Below are 22,876 nucleotides of genomic sequence, written 5' to 3' on the forward strand. Positions count from 1 at the left end.
ATATAGTTTCTTCCAAAAAATTAGCAATGATGGCAACTAAAGCCATCAGATCAACATAGCACCACCTTCATTTTTTGTATTTCACTATAACCAGATGCAGTATCCTGAATGGGATATTTTCATGTTGGACACTGTTTTTACTCACATCTGAAAATCTCATAAATTTCTGTAAGATTAATTTCCACCAACTTTGTTTAAAGAGGGAGGGAGAGAGAGGAGGAGGATAAGAGAGGGAGATATTTGTTGGTTTTCCTAAGACTTTTGTGTGTGTGTGTGTGTGTGTGTGTGTGTGTGTGTGTGACAGAGACAGACAGAGGAACAGACAGGGACAGACAGACAGGAAAAGAGAGAGACAAGAAGCATCAATTTTTTGTTGCGGCACCTTAGTTGTTCATTGATTGCTTTCTCATATGTGTCTTGACCGAGGGACTACAGCAGACTGAGTGATCCCTTGCTTACGCCAGTGACCTTGGGTTCAAGTGGGTGAGCCTTGCTCTAACTAGATAAGCCCACATTCAAGCTGGCAACCTCGGGGTTTCGAACCTGGTTCCTCTGCATCTGAGTCTGATGCTCTATCCACGGCACCACCACCAGTCAGGCCTCTAGGCCATTTGTGATTCCAAATAAGAACTGTAGGCAAAGAAAGGAGAAGTATGTTGTCCATAATTGAAGGGTATCTCCCAAAGGTTACAAGGTCAAGTAAAAAACAGGACTGGGTAAGGTTCACACAGGACAAAAGGCTTTAAGTAAGGGGCTTGCCAGAATTTACCTTAGTATAACAAAAATATCTTTGTGACTACTTAAAAAATCTTTTAACACTCCATTCCTGTCTGTCTGTCCCTGTCTATCCCTCTCTTTGACTCTTTCTCTGTCTCTGTAAAAAAAAATTAAATTAAATTTAAAAAAGTCTTTTAACAATTGGAAGAAAAATGAAGACTATTGATATAGATAATTACTTTTCACTAGTGTTTCTAGTTTATACAGTTTAATTTAATTATTTCAAATAATATGCATATTCTACATAATGTAAAATATTTATATAGACAAATAACATAGATTATCTCTGTCAATAGTACATATGATTCACTGAAAATAAAATTTCTTTTGGTATTTTTAAACAAATAATTATTAAACAAATTTTAATCTGCTGTTGGGCCTTTCTTAATGGAAAATTGTATGGCACTTGTTTTCTTTCCTAACATCTCAGTGGGAACCCTCAGTCAATTGTTGTAATGATTAGATCTTAGTTTTGTGATATATTGAAATGCTTTAAATCTAGACAGAAGAGGAAAGAAAAGCTCTCTTAATTAAATAGATAACTTGTGTAAAGTGAGGCACTCTTTTGTTTATGGGCTTCAGACAGAATTCTTTGTATATTATACAAGTCCACACTATAAAGAACAAAGATGAGATTTCAAAGGTTTGTCTCCTTTGTAATAGAAGAAAAAGCATTTTTCCTCTCCAGGTGAATATTTCTAAGAAAGATTAATAGAGAAAAAAATCATCTTCAGAAAAGATCAGAGTTTGAGCTGTGCTGTTTGTGATTCGTGGCTTTATATGTCCCTATAGTAAGTTGGCCATGCACGGAAAAGGTATTTGCCTTCTTTCAAACTTTCCATTGCTAAAATTAATGAACAAACATAGTGATGTCTAACGGTGAAATTTGCAATTTAGTGGGCATACACATTGTATGTGTTCTACCTGTGCAAAATTCCCTAGCTGAATTCATTTTGCTGTTAAGAATGTGTCTTCCTCTTCCACTACTATTCCTTTTTACTTCTTATTAAGTCATTTTTATACCTTCATGCACATATTTTCAAATGCTTCGGAAGGACTTTTTATACAATACACTCTTTCCTTTTCTTAACCTTAGTTCTTGCAGACTCTACAATTTAACACAGCCTTTCTTTTGACCACACACCTTTTTTCCTTTGCCTTTGAAATTTTTAAGTGTTCTATTCTAAGTAATTTCATATTTTTATGTAATCTATAAAAATCAAGTTTCTCCTGACAAATTTCTGCAACAATATTTTATTTTCAGCTCTTCTAAAATAATCACCAGCTGAAATTACATATCTCTTGTCTAACATTTTTACCTGTATTATATTTGTCTGTGAGGATTGAACTTTTTTTTTTTTTTTGTATTTTTTCTGAAGCTGGAAACGGGGAGAGACAGTTTAAGAGACTCCCACATTCGCCCAACCGGGATCCACCCGGCACGCCCACCAGGGGGCGACGCTCTGCCCCCCCCCCCCGGGGGGGTCGCTCTGCTGCGACCAGAGCCTGGGGCAGAGGCCAAGGAGCCATCCCCAGCACCCGGGCCATCTTTGCTCCAATGGAGCCTCGGCTGCAGGAGGGGAAGAGAGAGACAGAGAGGAAGGAGAGGGGGAGGGGTGGAGAAGCAGATGGGCACTTCTCCTGTGTGCCCTGGCCGGGAATCAAACCCGGGACCTCTGCACTCCAGGCTGACGCTCTACCACTGAGCCAACCGGCCAGGGCCCAGGATTGAACTTTTTAAAATATATATTACTTCTGTAGAGTGTAACCTACTGCAAAGTAGGATGCTCAGCATAGCTGCTGCGTTTTACTTTATAAATAATATTCATAAATAATCATGAAGGGCATGTCTACAGACAAAGGATAATTTACAGGGTTTTGAAAGAACTTTGGTAGGTAAATAGTTGTGACTATATTATAAAATCAGCTTATGCTCCTTCATTATTTGTAAAATGTAAATCTAGAAATCTGAGAAAATTCTAGGAAATGTCATATGTGGTGGTCCTAAAAATTCTTCCAATAAGAGAACTAAAAAATTACCTGAATATACCTGTTTGTGTAAAACTATTTAGAATTAGAAATATTTTTATTATTTAGAAAGTATGTAGCAGACTTGTTTCTAAAATAAATAAATAAAGAATAAATAAATAACTGTATACACAAAATTAAATCACATTTACAAAAGTAATATGGCCACAGTATATCAAGCATAGAACACAGATCTTAAAAAAAAAAAATAGATGCTGGGAGTGAATTAACATGTAACAGTCTCCATATCCCTTTTTCCTTAAATGAATAAAATTATTTTCTAAGGGAACATCATTGTTTCTCATTTTTCTTAGTGATGACAATAGTCTCAGCAGAAAAAGGGATTTAAACCATGAAATGATTTTTTGAAACAAATATAGTAAGTAAAACATATAAAATGTGCTAGGTTGAGGATTCCAGGTAAAGATTTGCAAATAAAAAACAGAGGCTGAGGAAAAAAAACTAATATTCAAGGTCAACAATTTGTATGTCTAGTCAGTTCACATGACACTAGATGTGCAGAGAGTAAGTATTTTATTTAATTCTCTAAAATTTCTCTATTATTTGGACCCTTCTCACAACAAATCTTCTGGGTATAGAAGAAGTAATAGGAAACATAATTTTAGCAAAAAATCAATGAAAACTTAGTCTGACCCAATAATTTCAACAGAATCTTGAAGCTGAAGTCAGTGTCCTTCAGATAATCCAATCTTAAGTTTTCTTCATTTCCCTATTGCTCCTCTCACAGTTGGCATTACAGAGATGAGGAAAAGGCTTACATGACTTTGAAGCATTAGGGAAAAGAGAACCTTCCTGCCTTATCTCCCAGGCTAGTCCTTGGATATGTACTGTCAAATAAAAACTAATCTGGACTTCAGTAAGAAGAATGTTATTCAAAGCACTATTCAGAAGGAACCTATTCAAAAGGTTTATTGCCATACGGAAGACTACTTTGATCACATTACCACAATGGCAATTCCTTACTTCTACACTTGGTAGATGATCCTCTCTACAGCATCAATACCTCAATTCCGTACATACACCATGAAGGATCTAAGGATGCAAACTGGAAGAACCAGCTGCCTGATCTCACTTATTTCCTTTCTTAATTCATCATGAAAAAAAATTGCACTTCCTGAAACAGTGATCTTTTCTAAAGTCTAAATATTAAAGCAGTGAACAGCCTCTTCTGGCATAAAATGTACTTCCAATGCAATGATTATCTTAGGCTAACCAGAGACACAATGCATACATGATTAAATGGGGAAGTTAGAGAAGGAAGAAAAAATAAAATATTTTTTTGCAAAGGTATTATCTAGTTGCTCTTACAAAGTATATATTTAGAAACACAAACTAAAAGCAGCTTTGTAATCTATCAGATTTCAAGTAAAAAAGTAGTATAGTAAAATACTAATAATTAGGCATCAGTGAAAAAACTTGATAAGATAAAGGGAACTAGTAACAATTTATTACACAGCACCAGTCAAGGAAGTCATCAGACAGTCATCTAGGAACAGCTTTTTGGTGGCAAAGGCACAGAACTTGGAGGTGACATGAAAACTGAAGCAACCTGACATCTTGCTAATTAGGAAAAATTCTCTGTTGTAAAAAGCAGAGGAATTGATATGGGTGGCTGAGCTCCTTTATTTAATTCTGTGCACCAGGAGAACTACACAAAATTTACTAGGAACTAATAGAGCTGAGAATTCAAAAGCAAAATAGGAATAGAGGTTTGACAACACATTTCTGTTTTCAGAAAGTATATTTAAATAGGCTGAAGGAACAGTTTTGTGTGTGGGGGGGTGTTTTAACTTTCATAGGATGAAGAAATTCAAAGGACAGTAAAGGTTAAGATACACACTTTTCTATCTCTACATCAGACATGGATCACTGCTTAAAAGAAATAAGTTACAGAAGGAAATTTAAAGTGCAACACCTTTACACACACTTATTGGTCACTTATGTGATAGGCACTGGTATTATTTAATTTTTCCTTTACTATGGGCCAGTGAACACTTGGAAAGTAAAGGAGAAACATGCAGGACTTTTAATTTACCCATGACCACTGTGGAGGCAATTTCATTTGCACATGCTGTTACCTATCTTTTCGATGTTCTTTCTTTTAATTTTCTCTTGGGGATTTCTTACTCATTTATCTACACCCATCTCATGATATTTTCTTTGTCATGTCTCAACCAACATAAGAGTTTTCCTCAAAGTGCTAATTGGAGAATTTAATCTAAACTTCTTCTATCAGTATAATTATCACACACAGTTATAAAAGCTATCTTCTTAGTTTAGTGTCCAGCATCAGATGAGCTCCATTAGATAGGGGTATTAATCTTGTCTAGCTCTCTAATCCAGTATCTATCTCACTGCCTGATATAAAGTAAACCTTCAATTTCTATTTTTTAAGTGAATGCAGAATAGCATGATGAGCACTGACTAAATGACACAAGTACTGTTCACTGGAATGAAGACTCTAGGTGCATGGACTTGCTTCATTTTTTCCATATGAGCCTAGGGCAGTGATTTTGAACCAGGGTCCCGCATGTAATACCTATTTAGTCAAGGGCACTGACCTCTTTTCCCTTAGATTGTCAAATTTAAAAATGACAATAGCCAGCAAAATAACAGCTGTCTATTGTGAAAGCCTTGTCTTGAACCATACATATATAGGTTGTATAATAGGGTTGCATCTTATTGGTCACATAGCATTAATAAGGTTACAACTGATTGGTTCATTCTTGATAGAAGAAGTCCTTTTATATCTAAGTATAAACACCTGACTTTTCAAAAAGTTGCTTTAAAGTAAAGAGAAAAATATTTACTATTATTTTTTATAAATCAAACAAAATTATACCATTTTTTGTCAAATAAGCAAAGAAATGTATTTTTTGGTATGCTCAGCATTTTAGCAATTAGTTTATATGTGCCATGAGATGAAAAAGTTTGAAAATTGCTGCTCTAGGGAAAGAGGAGGTTTTATCAAATGTCTTTCTTGACTTGTCCACTAAGAAGTCTCCTCAACTTCAAGGCTCTTTCTGTTTGTTTGTTTTCAGTTTGTTTGTTTTTTCTTTTTTCCAGCCCAGGTCTTTCATTGCCCACTTCTCACCACCCTCCCTGTCGCTTACTTTAGCTTCTAGATACACTGCAGAACCAAGTGCTACTCTTCTCCCAAAGGGTGGTTAATAAATATAAGAACATTATTTTTCCTTTTTATAGCTTTCTTCTTATACCATTTTTAGAAGGATACATCAATCTTTACTAAATTTCTGATTAAATTAAAATGAATTACTCTGAAAGAGAAAAAATGTTAAATGAGGTAAAATAGAATTATATGTAGAGTACAGCAGAATATATCCAGAAAGGTAGCTATTGGGAGGACAGCTTTTTCCTCTTGAGGGCATTACCAGTTCAGACCTGTACTTGCATCTTTTCAGAGGCATGCTTTTTTTGTGACAGTATTTACTACATTTGATAGCCACTGTGAATCTACCCAACCATGGAAACTCCACTTCCGATCCAGAAATGATAATGTTAGCTTGTACTGCACCTTCTGGGAGTTCATCTACAACCTTGAGCCCACAATCTCGCTATTGGCTGATAATTGCATCTGCTACCTTCACCACTCAAAGCTGGGAATATCTGAAATTACTAATAAAAAATGTCCCAAATATAAATCAGCTTACAGCAATCTTTTGCTAACATTCTTCAATAAATTATATTTTTACTTATAAATAGTCAGAGATTTTATCAAGCCATTACTCTGCCTTCACTTTGAATTTTTCTCCTGCTTATTTATGAATCTGTAGTCATCCTAGTTTTGTTAAAAATCCTCCCAGCCTTAGAGCCTTTCCATTCCTCTTTTCTCTGCCTGGAGCACTCTTACTCCTAGCCTTTATATGTAGCTTCTCTTCTTGCAACAAATATCATCTCAAATGCAAACCTCTTATGAGTCCTTTTGTGACCCCCTAATCTAAAGAATTCTATGTAAATGTTCTGATGTTTACTCATGGCACTTGTCATTTATCCAAATGACCTTGCCTAAATATGTGCTTACTTATCCTGCTTTCTCTCCCAAACAGCTAGAATATAAGCCCCATAGAGCACAAAACTTGTCCTCCTTATTCACAGTTTAAAAAAATCAACTGCATACTATGCTCACTAAATGGATGCATGAGTGAATAAATGAGCTGTAGACAGAGAAAATGCTTAGCCTATAGATATTCTCATACTAGTTCTTTTACTAAGACTGAAAGTAAAGTATAATTTCATTCTTGTAGTAACAACTATAATAGCTCTTAAATAATAGATCAATCATAATTGAAACATTTACTATAAAAATAAAGTAAAAATTATTGTCTGCTGATAGGTCAATGAATAAATCTACTGTCATAGGATTTAAAGACTATACAAAGAATCTTTATTCAGAAAGTTGTATGAGAATACTCCTCACCCACAGAGTTTAACTGAAATTTGTTAAGTCAAACACATTCTCTTGATAAGGAGACTTTTTCAGGTCTCAAATCCATTAAGAATTGCAAGTCATTGACTGACAAAACAACTTAAAATAAAGTGAATTCTAAAAGTGCTAAATATTCTTTTGTCACAACCTGATGTAAGATGAGCAGCAGTTAATCAGAACATATGGACCAAAGGTATAGAGCATGTGAACTATCAGGATGCATTCTGCAACATGGCTCCCTTTAAAATGCCAAGTCCTATAGACTTGCACAAATCCAGAACTCATAGAGTAAATAAAATATTAGGATGTATGCCCAGAACACACAAAATGGAATTTTTAGCTAATCAATCTCAAAATAGCATGACTACTTATATGGCCGCCCTTACTTACAGATACGTACATATACAGTATTTTTTCTTAAATTCCCAAGTGGTACATATTGCTAAGCTCACCAAAGGGATAAATTAAAACAGACACACTTAAGATGAGAAGCATATCTCTTGCAATTTTTATGGAATTCCCCTGAGCAGAACAGTTTCATGAGTCTTTCTAGAAAAGCTGTCTGTATTGCGAAGGTGTGGCTTCTATGCAAAGATCCTTTCTCTGTCGTTTTCTCTGCTTCATGAGGACATGCAGTGGCCAAACCACTATTGATTTTTGCTCTTGTCCTTAGTATCAAAATCATGAATTTATATAAGGTGTTGATATACTTAGCAAAAGTATTTTATTTACTAAAACTTATTGTCTACTATAGGTGACTATTGAAAAATAGAAAGAAAATTACCAACTTTGAAGTAATTTGCAAGAAATCTCTGGGAAGGGGTCTGACTCTGCTCACAGGAATTGCCTCTTTGTCCTGGATCTCCTCCTTCTCTGGGCTCCATTTACAATCACTTGACCTTCAGGATAGAAGTCAACTACTCCATTATATACTATTTAACCTTCTGAAGAGAAGATGCAGAATAACAATGATGAAACAGATACAATGAAGAAGCCAGTGTCCTAGTGAGACGATAGAGCAGCAATGTGGGCCGTGGATAAGCTATCTACGACATTTAGGTCAGAGAGAACAACCTCTTTGTTTACTGTGGTTGATTTGTTTTATCTTTAACCCTCTGTTATTAGGTCTTTAATTTTAACAGTCAAAAGAAAACCCTTAGTATAGATGAGCTTATTTCCATAAGCAAAATGAGATTGCCTTATTATGAGATATGAAATTTAATGTAACTATGAATTCGTAATGAGAATAAATGATAAATAATAAGAATGAGACAGCAGTGATGTTTGCAGATATTTATTCAAGAGACCCTGAATATTTTTTTAAAACTGAAATTTAAATATAGTTGCCCTTTAAACTTCCTGATAATTAAGAAAACATAAAAATTTGATTAAAATTTTTAAGTTTCATGATCAAATAAAAAAAGCTCTACATAAAAAGATGATACATTACTATTAATATTAAGTTCTATTTTATTTTCATTTTCATTTTTATTTGTTTTTGTGTTTTTTGGAAGTGAAAAGCAGGTAGGCAGAGAGACAGACTTCCACATGTGCCTGACCAGGATCTACCCGGCATGTCCACCAGGGGATGATACTCTGCCCACCCGGGCTGTTGCTCCATTGCAACTGGAGCCATTCTAGCAACTGAGGTGGAGGCCATGGAGCTGTCCTCAGTGCTGGGGACAACTTTGCTTTGGTGAAGCCTTGGCTGCAGGAAGGGAAGAGAGAGACAGAGAGAGAGGATAGGGGAAAGGGTGGAGAAGCAGATGGGCATTTCTCCTGTGTGTTCTGGCTGGGAATCAAACCCAGGACTTCCACTAATTTCCATTGAATTGAATGCTAAAATATTGTAAATAATATTTGTTTAAATTTCATAGTAAGTCCATGGGCCAGATTCTTTCTTATTTTTGTTCTACAGTTGATAAATAGAGGATTAGGAAGGTTAAAAAGTCATTAGAGAAATCATTTTATAAACCTATAGTAAAAGCACAATTAAGAGTAAGATTATTTTTTGCAATATTGGTTGTTTTGGTTTATTACAGGATTCCTAGCTGTATGTATATTTCCCATGAAAATGGGGATACTACATTTTTATATATTTTGATGATTCAAATGTTTAATGTAAGTGAGCAGCATATAGTAAATCATAATATTTAACCTATTATTGTTTTTGTATGATTATTTATATCATCAGTGCTTATTTCCTCAGAACTTACAATCTTGTTCTTTAATGCTACACCACAATTGGCTCAAATTTTAACAGAGAAGCACAGTATTTCATCATTGTAATATTATTAATATAAATTTTTATATATTCAAAATGTTTTATTTTTTACTTAATATGTAGATAAAAAAATAATAGGGTTGCAGGTGGGGGCTATGACCCCCACCTCCCTTAAGTGGACAAAGGGAGACTGACAAACTAGATGTTCAGGAGGTCACCACCTCCTGGGCATCTAGGTGACTAACCTGGGTGTGGAAGGTCCCCTAGCTTATTTATGGTTAATCTTACATAAATCACTGAAAGCTACATTTTCTCTTAAGGACCACCAGCCCCCACCTCCGAATCCCCTATTTAACCCTACCTGTTAGAGAACTGGTTACTGACCTCCGTCTTAGAAGTCAGTCCTGCAGATGACCCTGTAAGAAACACTTCTTAACCTGAACTCGGGTGTCCTCCTTCAGCCAACCTTACAAAAATCCTTTGCTGTTCTTAATTGTTCCTTCAGTTATATAGTTGTATGAGATATATAAAATAAAGAAATAAGAACCTATATTAAAGATATTTTAGAAAAATGTAATTGAAAATTTAATAAGATTGATCTTTTAAGCATTTATTGTTTCCATCTTGATGTTATGATAATGAAAATATGTGTCACTGAACTCATGAAAGGACATGGGCCTATAATGTTCACAGGGTATTTGATAAGACAAAAACCTTAGAAACATTTCTAACATTTGAAATACTCTACTTGGTCTTATATGGCTCTGCTACTGGTCCTTTCCAGTGTTCTGTTCTCTTTTCTTTAATGCATCAAGCTCAAAAAGCTTTGAAGAAGGACATACTTTTGAAGATAAAAGTGTACTCTTAAAGTTCATAAACTGCTTGTAAGTGCAGTGGTTCACAAATTGAAGGAATATTTCCTGAAAATGATTTCTGATTGCAACTCAGTGCTTATGAACCAAGACACCCTAGAAAATTAAACAGATTAGATTCTTTGCCTGGATGATAAATTAAAGCTGACATTTTGTGCATGTATGTGCTTTGATGATCATTTTGCCAAGATCTTCACTCTCAGCATCAAGAATATTTTAGATTAAAGTACTTAGCCAATGAAAATGTTAATAACAACTCTACAGTAACAGTTAAGGTCAATCTGACATATTCCACAATTACGGTTACACAACAGAGCTATCTTTAATGGAACTGTTCAAAAATACACTATGTTAAAAAAAGTCCTAGAAAATCGTGTTGGCAAGGGTAATGAGATAAATTGTATTGTTTTGCAAGATTTTTCAAGTTTTCTTTTATAATCTAAAGCAATCTGTAATATCAGTAGCAAGACTGGAACTCACCAATTGTCTCAATATAGAATTACCATGTCCTCATTTCTTTGTCGTTTTATAAAAAAAAAGATTTTTTGAAATACATATTTCAAAATACAGGTATTACTTGTATGAAGATTTCTTGAGGATGTAAAACACAAGAAATGTATTTTCTATTCAATGGTAGCTTATTGCCAACTGGCCAGGGAGTTTTTAGGCACTTTAAAAAGATTTTGGGCCCTGGCTGGTTGGCTCAGTGGTAGAGTGTCGGCCTCTACCTCTCAGTGGTAGAGTGTCGGCCTGGCATGCAGAGGTCCCGGGTTCGATTCCCGGCCAGGGCACACAGGAGAAGTGCCCATCTGCTTCTCCACCCCTCCCCCTCTCCTTCCTCTCTGTCTCTCTCTTCCCCTCCCGCAGCGAGGCCCCATTGGAGCAAAGATGGCCCGGAAGCTGGAAATGGCTCCTTGGCCTCTGCCCCAGGAGCTAGTGTGTCTCTGGTCGCAAAAGAGCGACGCCCCGGAGGGGCAGAGCATCGCCCCCTGGTGGGCAGAGCGTTGCCCCTTGGTGGGCGTGCCGGGTGGATCCCGGTCGGGTGCATGCGGGAGTCTGACTGTCTCTCCCCGTTTCCAGCTTCAGAAAAATACCAAAAAAAAAAAAAAAAAGATTTTGGAAAGACACTGTGGTTATATAATTAGCAAAATGTGGAGAAAAGAGATGTGAGCAGTGTTGAGAGATATAATACACTTTTATTAGTGTCTACAATTTTAAAAATGATTTATTAAACATTAAAAGGTACTGACTTAGGTTTAACATTGCTGAAAAAATATATATTAAACATTTTGTTGCTTTTAATTATTTTGGCATTAATTGGTATTTATCAAATGAGATACCACTTTGAAACCAAAATATAATTACAACTAAATATCATTAGGTGTTTTTATATTTACTCAATATATATTTCTTCATAGTTATTCTTGATAATATCATCTCTAGTATCTTCAAATCTTCAAAACACAACTATATACTGCAAGAACCCTCTATAAGTCTAGTAGACTGGATAATTTTGATCAGTGGGTAGGGCTGCTTTTCACTAGGTTCATGGGTCAGAGGTTGGTGGTAAGATAAAACTAGGAGAACAGCAGCTGGGAAGACTCTGCTGCTCCGCATGGTCACTTACCCTGCAGCAGACTAGCGTCGCTTGTTCACTGGCAGGTTTCAGGATATGAGAAGAAGGACTTCGAAGCTGAGGCTTACAACTGGCATGCCATCACTTTCATCAGTATGTTGGCCATAAAAACTTAATGTAAGTTTATATTCCAAGGGTTTGGAAACAGATACCGATTCTTAATGGGAGAGGCTTCAACATGACATTTTAAAAGACATTATTAATACTAGAAGAAAATGGATCACTTTTTTCTAGTACTATGTAAAAAATTAGGTCTATTTGTAAGTATTAAAACAACTTGGCCTGTATCAACTTTCCTTCTACAAAGCACTCTTTCTAGTGCTATTAGTCCATAACTTTCTTTCTTTGCTCTTCTTAAATAACAAAATTTATAAGAATGGATCTTTAGACAGAATACATCCTTTCCTTACTACAGATATCCATGTAATATAAAAGTTACCTATGTCAATGATATACTGTTTTATAGCAGGAAATTTACTTGGAAAATAGTAACATTTTCAATGACTTTTATTTGGCTTTTAATCATTTTTATAATATATTGGTACACATATTATAAAAAAATTAAAATCAGCTAATCAGTTTTTAATATACTAATTCTTATACAATGTATTTTATTTCCATCAACCAAAATAATTTAGAATCAGAAAAATTTTGTTTTTTAATTCGTAGTTTACTTAATCCTACATTCATGATATGTTTTCTACTTTCATTTTTTCTTTAGATTTTTATAAATAATTTGTACAAAGCACAAAGGTAATGTACACAATAAATAATATTAGAGCTTGATATGAGTAAAAGTTAGTACTCCAAATATTGTTGTAATTCTTTTGAAAAAAATTTTTGGTCCTTTGCATATTTATACATCTTATAGAATGAGTTTCTCGAATTTTATAAAACAACCTGTTGGGATAGATATAGGGACTGCCTTTTCTCTATAGATCAACATGGTAAATTTTCAGATTTTAACTATATTGAATTCTCTAAATGTATAGGAACTGCCTTTCTTCTATAGATTAACATGGGAAGTTTTTAGATTTTAACTATAGTGAATTCTCTAAATGTATTGATTCTATCAAAAATCTTTTTAAAAAAATGAGAATCCAGTGTTTTTCTAATAAGACATAAATTATTATGTCTTATTAGACATACAATCCACAAAGGTCTCATTGCTACTTTATAAAATTTCAGCCATTCCAGGTTTAATAGCAATTCTTAGGATGAATTTATCCTTGATTGCCTTCACTTCCTCTCTGCATTTCTTTGCCAAGGATGAGATAAAGCTAGCATATTTAGGTTACACAAGACAAAATAACTTATATTCTGATATCCATTTAAAATGAACAAGTACAGAATTTATAATTCATATGGGAAAATTTTATCTATTAGCAGTTAATTTAAGAGGATCACAGAAAATTTTAAAATACTTAGTTTAAGAAGTAGGAAATGTTCTCTCATTTTCATCCATTCAAACATTTCATCATCATCCCATCGTATAGGAAATAGTTGTTATAGGAGTCAAATTCCTCTATGATATAATTGTTTTAAAAATTCACAATGTTTTATGGAAATGTTAGTAAGTTAATGGTAATATTCTCACTTCTAATTATATATACTTAATTACATATCTATCTATAGGTATATATACATAAAGAGAGATAATGAAATAATGATGGTGTTATTCTGCTGAGGCCAACAATTCTTTTTATCTCCTACATATCAATATAGTGAACTTGAGTGTCTCCAGACTACTCCTGAAAAAATTATCTTTCTGTTAAAAATTATCTTTATAAGAAATGTGATATTTCATTTTATATAACTTTAATAATCCAGTTACTCTATCAAATTATGTATTATATGTGGTCATATTAGCTAGTATTTAATAATAAAAATATCAATGATAAAAAATTTTATTTTAGTTCTTGCTTATATATGTGGTAGGAAATATGACTTTTATTTCTACAGATAATCTACTACATAATATGACCCTGAAATGCATGCATGTGTCCTAAATAAATTATTGTAAAAGTACTTTTAATATTTTACTATTATTTTTGAGATTAAAATATTATTAGTTTTGTTATTTTAATATCAAGAGAGAATGCACAGAGATTAAAAATAAAATTATTGTGATGAAAAAGTAAAAAAGGTAGGATAAATAATTTAAAGAAAATAAGTGCCCTGGCAGATTTCTTAACATGATGTCAAGAAACCTTGAAACACAATGTCTTGACCAAAATCATGTTTTAACTCAAATGTCAACTATTCTGCAAACTCAGGAGCAAGCTCGTTTTAAGTGGCTTTCAACCTAAATATAAAATGACATGAACCACCAATAAGAAATCCAATCCCCCCAAGCACTTTGTGATTTCTGTGGGCTTTACTGAAGTTGTTTGAGGGCAAAAGGATTGTGCACAAGCATAACACTCTAATAAATCCAAGTAAGTCTTTCTGTTTTGTGATATTTCTTGGAAAACTACACCTGAGAGCTCTTCCTCAAATGTGATAAATTGTGTCTCCTACACAGTCTTATGTGGAACCCCTAACTCTTAGGACCTTACAATGTGATTTTATCAGGAAATTTGATCTCAAAGAGATAATTAAAGTTAAATGAGATCATTAGAGTAGCTTCTAATCCAATGCAATTGGTATTGATTAGTATCTTTATAAGAAGAGATTAGGAGTCAGACACACACAGAGAAAAGATCAAGTGAGGACACAGAGAGATGGCCATCTGCAAGCCAAAGAGAGAGGACTCAGAAGAAAGCAATCCTGCCAACACCTTGATCTTGGATTTCTAGCCTCTAGAACTTTGAAAAAATAATTTCTCTTGTTTAAGTAACCACTTTTTTATGGTTCCCCTACTGAAATATTCAGCCATCTTAGCCTATCCAGTACCTACCTATTGATTCTTCTTTGTCTAAGATATCATGATGACATTTCTCAAAGCTATAGAAGGTTGCCTTTCCTGGAGAAGTATAAAATGTTATAATTTTTTTTTTTTGTATTTTTCTGAAGTGAGAAGCGGAAAGGCAGAGAGACAGACTTCCACATGTGCCTGACCAGGATCCACTCAGCATGCCCACCAGGGGGCGATGCTCTGCCCATCTGGGTCGTTGCTCTGTTGCAACCAGAGCCATTCTAGCACCTGAGGCGTAGGCCATGGAGCCATCCTCAGCACCCAGGCCAACTTTGCTCCAATGGAGCCTTGGTTGTGGGAGGAGAAGTGAGAGATAGAGAGAAAGGAGAAGGGGAAGGGTGGAGAAGCAGATGGGTGCTTCTTCTGTGTGTCCTGGCTGGGAATCGAACTTGGGACTTCCATACCCTTGTCTACTGCTGAGCCAACCGGCTAGGGCTTAAAATGTTATAATTATTAATTTTTTTAATTATAACTTGTCTATAAACTGGTAGAAGCAGTGACAATAAAATAGTGGTAGAGACACTGAACATTTTTTCATATTTCTATTGGCCATATTATATGTCCAATTTCAAGAAGTGTCTATTCAGATCCTCTGCTCATTTTTTCATTTGGTTGTTTTTCTCCCTGGTATTGAGGTATATAAATTCTTTATATATTTTGGAAATTAAACCCTTATCATATGTATCACTAGCAAATATGTATTTCCACTTAGTAGGTTTCCTTTTCATTTTTTGATGATATCTTTCATTGTGCAAATAATTTTTAGTTTGAGATAGTACCATTTGCTTATTTTTCTCTTATTTCCTTTGCCCGAGGAGATGTATCAGCAAAAATATTGCTACAAGAGATGTCTGAAATTTTACTGCCTATGTTTTCTTCTAGGATTTTTTGGTTTTGTGACTTACATTTAAGTCTCTTATCCATTTTTAGTTTATTCTTATGTTTAGTGCAAGTTAGTAGTCTAGTTTCATTTTCTGCATGTACTTGTTCTATTTTTCTAACACCATTTATTGAAGAAACTATCTTTATACCATTGAATGCTTTTTTTTTCTTTATCAAATATTGATTAATAATAAAGGTTAGTGTCACTAATCATCAGAGAGATGCAAATTAAAACCACATTGAGATATCACTTCATATTTGCCATAATGATCATCATCAATACATCAACAAACAATGGCAAGAATTTGGCAGAAAGGAAACCCTTGTGCACTGCTGGTGGGAATGCAGACTGGTGTAGCCACTGTGGAAAACAGTATGGAGTTTTTTCAAAATATAAAATGAAACTGCTTTTGAATCCAGCAGTCCCACTTCTAGGAATATACCTAATACACCTAAAACAGTAATTTGAAAGAATATATGCACTCTTATGTTCACTGTAGCATTATATATAATAGCCAAGATCTGGAAACAGCCCAAGTTTCCATCAGTAGATAAAAAAGCTGTGGTACACTTATACAATGTAATACAACCCTGTTGTAAAAATAAAAGAAAAAAAAACCCAGAGGTCCTGGCTGGTTGGCTCAGTGGTAGAGTGTCGGCCCAGCATGTAGAAGTCTCAGGTTTGATTCCCGGTTAGGGCACACAGGAGAAACACCCATCTGCTTCTCCACCCTTTCCCCTCTACTTTCTCTCTGTCCCTCTCTTCCCCTCTTGCAGCCAAGGCTCCATTGAAACAAAGTTGACCCAGGTGTTGAGGATGGCTCCATGGCCTTCACCTCAGGCCCTAGAATGGCTCCTGCCAAGATGGAGTGGCACCCCAGATGAGCAGAGCATTGCCCCCTGGTGGGCGTGCCAGGTGATCCCAGTCAGGCACATGTGTGAGTCTGTCTGACTGCCTCCCCACTTCTAACTTCTGAAAAATACAAAAAAATAATAATAATTTAAAATAAAAGGAAAGAAAAGAAAAAATAAGAAAAAAGGAAAAGAAAATCTTAGCTTTTGTGATCACAGATGAAACTGGAGATTATTAGGGTAAGTGAAATAAGACAATCAGAGAAAAACAAGTAACATATAAACTCACTCAGTGGTGGGATTCAAATAATTCAACAACCAGTTCTCTGTCCTAATGACTATTTTAAGTATAGGAAAAAAACTATATAGCAGAAATGTATTTCATGCACTTAATACTCAAATATGAAAATAAAAGGTACACAAAACTAGATTATGTTATAAGAAAGAGTTTTAAAATATTAATGAAAAAATATTAAATAATACCTGACAAAAACCAATGACACTGTTATTTAATATATTTTCATATTGCTTCTTGATTGATAACCTCATCTGCAATTTTTTTCACCTATGGACAGAATGAACATTATTACAGGTACTTAGAATACACTGTTGTGCAGATTAATGTTAAAAAAGAGTAAGGAAAGTAAATATGTGTTTTCCACATTGGGCGGCTGCCCAGCACCCTCCTTAGAGAGAATCCAATTACTACAAGTGCCATTTTAACAACCAGTTCATGGGACTGAATAAAAAATTAGGCATTGGTTCTACCAAACTGGTGTGAATTGTCTGAATCCCACCACTGAACTCGCTTGTATGTGGAATCTAATAAAACAAACTGACAAAAAATAGATACAGAGGCATGTGTACTTGAAACATACTGGCAGCTGTCAGAGGGAAGGGTGTTAGGGGAAACTGAATAAAAAAGGTGAAGGGATTAGCCAAAAAAAATGTACAGTGGTCCTTTGTCTATTGTGGAGTTTTGGTTCCAGAACCCCCTGTGATAGGTGAAAATCTGTGAATTAGTGACCTTGTGTTTATTATTTATATATATTTTAAGGCTTTATAACCCTCCCCACACTCTTTTAAACCTTTCCTGCACTGTTATTAACCTTTCCCACACTTGTTTTGCTTAATTTACCACAAAAATAATTAAAATAATAAATATATAAAAACACTTATATACTGCAAAATCCCACGATATAGTGAAAAATCTGCAATGCAAAATTAGATATATACAATTTAAAAATCTGCAATACAGTAGAACGGCAAAAAGTGAACCATGATATGGCGAGGGACGACTGTATACATAACACACAGACTCAGAAAACAGTGTGATGATAGCCAGAGGGAAAAGTGGTAGATAGCAGGTTGATGTGGGCACAGTGGGTGGAAAAGTGGTGGAGAGCAGGTGGATGTGGGCACAGTGGGTGGGAAAGTGGTGGAGAGCAGGTGGATGTGGGTACAGTGGGTGTACAGTGAAGTGTGCTGATGAGGTTTGAACCTGTTTGGTTTTGTGAACCAGTGTAACCCCCAAAATTCAATAAAAAATAATGATTGTGAAACTTTTTTGATTAGTCTCTTTGGCTTTATGGGTATATATGTCTCTACTAAAATGTGAAGTTCTTTTCCATTAGTTTTTTTACTTTCATGTTGAAACAGTCCAATAAACATTTAATAAAAACATATGTTTCTGTGCTTATAAGAAAATATATGCGTTTTAAAATTTCTCTGATATAATTTGAAAACAGAATATTTCTTCTAGAGCCATCTTTCAAAATATCATCTAATAATGTTTACATATGTAAAAGCAGTAATGCATCTTCCTAACTGTGTATATTCTTAAATATATGTCTTTTGAAAAGGTTCACAATTTAGGATTATCTTCTAATAAACATGAAGGAATGCTATTACTTCTTAAAGGACTCATCAATCGTATCCTGTTATATCCCAATTTTTAATGATTAAAAGTAAATCTGTACATAAAATAATGCATGAATTTTAATAAATATAATGACTAATTTATTGATATTAGAGCCACAATGAAAGCTTAGTTTTTCTCAGTGATGTATAATCTCATGGATAATACTTTTTCAGTCAGGTTTCAGTTGTCTGCTTTAATTTGGAGTTTTCAGTCGATCTTTTCACGTTCAGTTTCAGAATTGTTTGACTTCACATCTGTACTCACTTGAGAGCTCATTAACACACACACACACACATTTTCTCTAATAAAAAATATTAAACTCACTAACCTGCTAATGATATTTTTATTTGAATCTCCCTAAAACAAACATAAAAGACAACATGACATTATATATTTCAAACAAAGGGAAAGTATTTCTTCCTTTGCATCTATTTCCCACCTTTGTGAAAGCTCCATTTCCTTGTGAAATTGAGAGTCCAGTCCCGAATCCCTGACATGATATTACCTGTTCATTTACACACTACTGAAGTTGAAGTTGAATATTTCCTACACTACTGTCAGGTCTTCTATTCTAAACCAGTGGACATTACCTAAAAGGAAGTACAGGAATATATATAAATAAATAAATAAATAAATAAATAAATAAATATATGTATACACACACACACACACACACACAGGCTGGGACAAAAGTAAATTTACAGTTGTGAGTACAAGAAACACAGTTTATTCTTGTATTATTATTTTTTAATTATTGTATTATTTTTCATATGAACAATATGTGTACTTACAGGCATGTAGAACCATTTCTTCATTTTGATTTGAATTTTTTTTCTTGTTACTTAGCACAGAGTGCTGCATATGTGGTGGTTTCTTCTCTACGATGGCTACATATAAATGAAGCTCTAGAAGAAACAGTCTGAAATTTATTTACTTAGGTTAATAAACATTGTTTATAGGCAGAAAACCATATTAGACTGGGGTCTGCTAGGCACATGATTTAGTTACCAAGGGGGCATAAGCTGTGCCTTAGATGGCCTGCAGTGTCTTAAATTATCAGGTTACTCATCCTGTTGAAGTAATATTCAATGGATCTTTAATACCATATCTAACTTGGCATAATTTTTATACATTAAACAGTAGACATATTGGTAATATGTGCATGGCAGAGCATGGGGGGCTATGGATGACAGAGCAGATAAATTTTGTTTCTTCAAATTTGTATACTCCGCCCTGGCCGGTTGGCTCAGTGGTAGAGCATCGGCCTGGTGTGCAGAAGTCCCAGGTTTGATTCCTGGCCAGGGCACACAGGAGAAGCGCCCATCTGCTTTTCCACCCCTCCCCCTCTCCTTCCTCTCTATCTCTCTCTTCCCCTCCCGCAGCCGAGGCTCCTTTGGAGCAAAGATGGCCTGGGAGCTGGGGATGGCTCCTTGGCCTCTGCCCCAGGTGCTAGAGTGGCTCTGGTGGCAACAGAGCGACGCCCTGGAGGGGCAGAGCATCGCCCCCTGGTGGGCGTGCCGGGTGGATCCCGGCCGGGCACATGTGGGAGTCTGTCTGTCTCTCCCCATTTCCAGCTTCAGAAAAATACAAAAAAAAAATTGTATACTCAAATGGTAGGGCTATCAAAGAAGGTAGGTAAAACGTTTACTTAAATTTTCCTGCATTCACTGAAGAGGGTATTGAATATCTCAAAGGTGTCATATTAAGATAACTCTCTTTATTTGAAGGGAGGCTTCAAAAATCTAAGTTAGTACTTCTCATAAGTTTATAATTGTGAAATAAAATGCCTGCATAAATTCACATTGTACTATACGAATCATCTAAGTATACTACATTTTATTTGGTTGGTCAATATTTTTTCAAAACATATGCTTTCTTCCGACTGCAACTGATGTTTTTGCTACAACCCAAATAATAATTAGAAATTGCCTGCCAGTAGCCACCCAACAGATTTTTACATCAGGTTTGACATAGGTAATAACAGAGGAAATGAGCAGTGGCATAAATCTAGTTAGTGATATTTCCTGTGGGATAATATAGAAATCACAATTCTATTCCAATATTTAAAAATATTGGAGCTAAGGGGACCAAGTCAAACTCAGTAATAATTATCAATGATATCATTGAGGCTTCCTTAACTTAGCAGACAGTTGAAAACTGAGAAAGCAAAAGTTATATTCAAAAAAGAAAAAAAAAGATATATATCATGTAGCCTCAAAATGTGAAGCCTCAAGTTGCAAATGTGAAGCATCATTGTCACCTGACTACACCACACTGATGCACACGGAAGCCGGGAGGGAACTAAGGACGCTTGGCAAGCTAAAGATAAGGAAATTCAATTTTCCAGTTAAGTAGACGAGAAGAAATGAGAAGTACATTGCTATTTGGATTAGAGTGATATACACATTTTCCTATTCTTCAAAGCATGATATGGAATCTGCACACTCTAGTGTGAGTCCTCCCCCAGGACTGCCATTAGCTAGTTTGATTTCTTTGAACAAATCATTTCTGTAGACCTTGATCTTATTTTCCATAAAATAAGGAAGAGATTGGTAATGGGCAGTCTTTCCAGTACCGTTCACCACAAATAACAGGCATACATGAAGATCAGAAATCTTATACATAGCAGTGTTATATTGAAAGGTAGGTAAGAAATTACATATGGTATACTGCTAATGACAAATACAAAGTTCACTCTTTCTGTTTTTTGCTAATCAGGAGACCATGTTTATTTGTTTGTTTGTTTGTTTATTTCTCTGCAGGAGGTGAGATACCCAATTCATTCATTTACCTACATATATTTATTGCATGTGTAACACTACTTACTTGCCTGACACTGTCCCAGGCATTAGGACATAGTAGTAAATAAATCAAAGGCTCTACCTTCAAGGGACTCATGTGACCTCTTCAAAGCTCTATTTCATCTTGGGTTGTCTGTATGGGATTCTGCGTAGTAAGATGAAAGTGAGGTTCCAGGAGATTTATTTTGTCTTTATTGAAAGAAAAAAATATTCACCTGGAATTTTCCCTTCACCATTCTCTCTTCCCCTTCCCCATGCCCTAATTCTACCTAGGATGCCAGTGAAATGTGTACAGTTACAAAAGTGATCTTATATATAGTTTGGGATAAATTGGTTTATCTTAAAATTATAGACACAGGATTGTAGGATATATAAAGGAAGAAAAAATAATAATCACTATATGTATGTGTGTCTATTCATCAGTAGGGCTGCCATAACAGAATACCACAGACTGAGTGGCTGAAACAACAAAAATTTATTTTTTCCAATTTTAGATGCTGGAAGTTCCAGATCAAGGTATTAGCAAGGCTGATTTCTGGTGAGCCCTTTTTCCTTGGCTTGCAAACAGCTGCCTTCCTGCTGTGTCCTCACAGCCTTTCCTCTGCATGCATGCAATTTTGCTGTCTCTTTATCTTCTCACAATGACCCCAGAACTATTGTATTAGGGCCCCACCTTTATCACCTTCTTTAACTTTAATTACCTCCTTAAAGGCCCTATCTCCAAATACAGTCACACTGCGGGTTAAGGCTTCAATTTATAAATTTGGAGAAGGACAAAATTCTGTCCATAACTGTGTAACATTTTTTTTCATGCTACGTGCATATATTTTTCAAGAGCACTTAAACAGAACACATCATTTGTTGTGCTTCAATCACCGACTTTGTCAGCCATAAGTATAATCTCACTTTCTCCAATTTCTTTCGCTACACATAACCCATCACCCTTAAAATTATTGTTCATATCTGCTTCTAAATTCCTACAAACACTCAAAAGTTTTATCGTATGTTCTTATACCAATGGTGCTAAACATTGCAGGTAATTACCACATGACAAAACTGCTCTTTTTTTTTTTTTTTTTTTTTTAGACGGAGACAGAGAGAGGGACAGCCAGACAGGAAGGGAGATGAGAAGCATCAATTTTTCGTTGCAGCACCTGAGTTTTTCATTGATTGTTTTCTCATATGTGCCGTGAGGAGGGAAATATAGACAAGCCAGTGACTCCTTGCTCAAGCCAGGGACCTTGGGCTCAAGCCAGTGAGTGATCTTGGGGTCAGCTCAAGCTAACCACCCCGTGCTCAAGCGGGTGAGCATGTGCTCAAGCTGACAACCTTGATGCTTAGAACTTAATGTGGGAGTCTGTCTGACTGTTTCTCCCTGTTTCCAGCTTCAGAAAAATACAAAAAAAAAAAAAAAAAAAGACTACATAGCTATAGTAAAAGCTATAAATATTCTTCTGAAACTTTCATTGCCTGTATATCTGATTGTTATTATATTAAA

Source organism: Saccopteryx bilineata, chromosome 2, assembly GCF_036850765.1.
Source record: "Saccopteryx bilineata isolate mSacBil1 chromosome 2, mSacBil1_pri_phased_curated, whole genome shotgun sequence".
NCBI classification, from domain to species: domain Eukaryota; kingdom Metazoa; phylum Chordata; class Mammalia; order Chiroptera; family Emballonuridae; genus Saccopteryx; species Saccopteryx bilineata.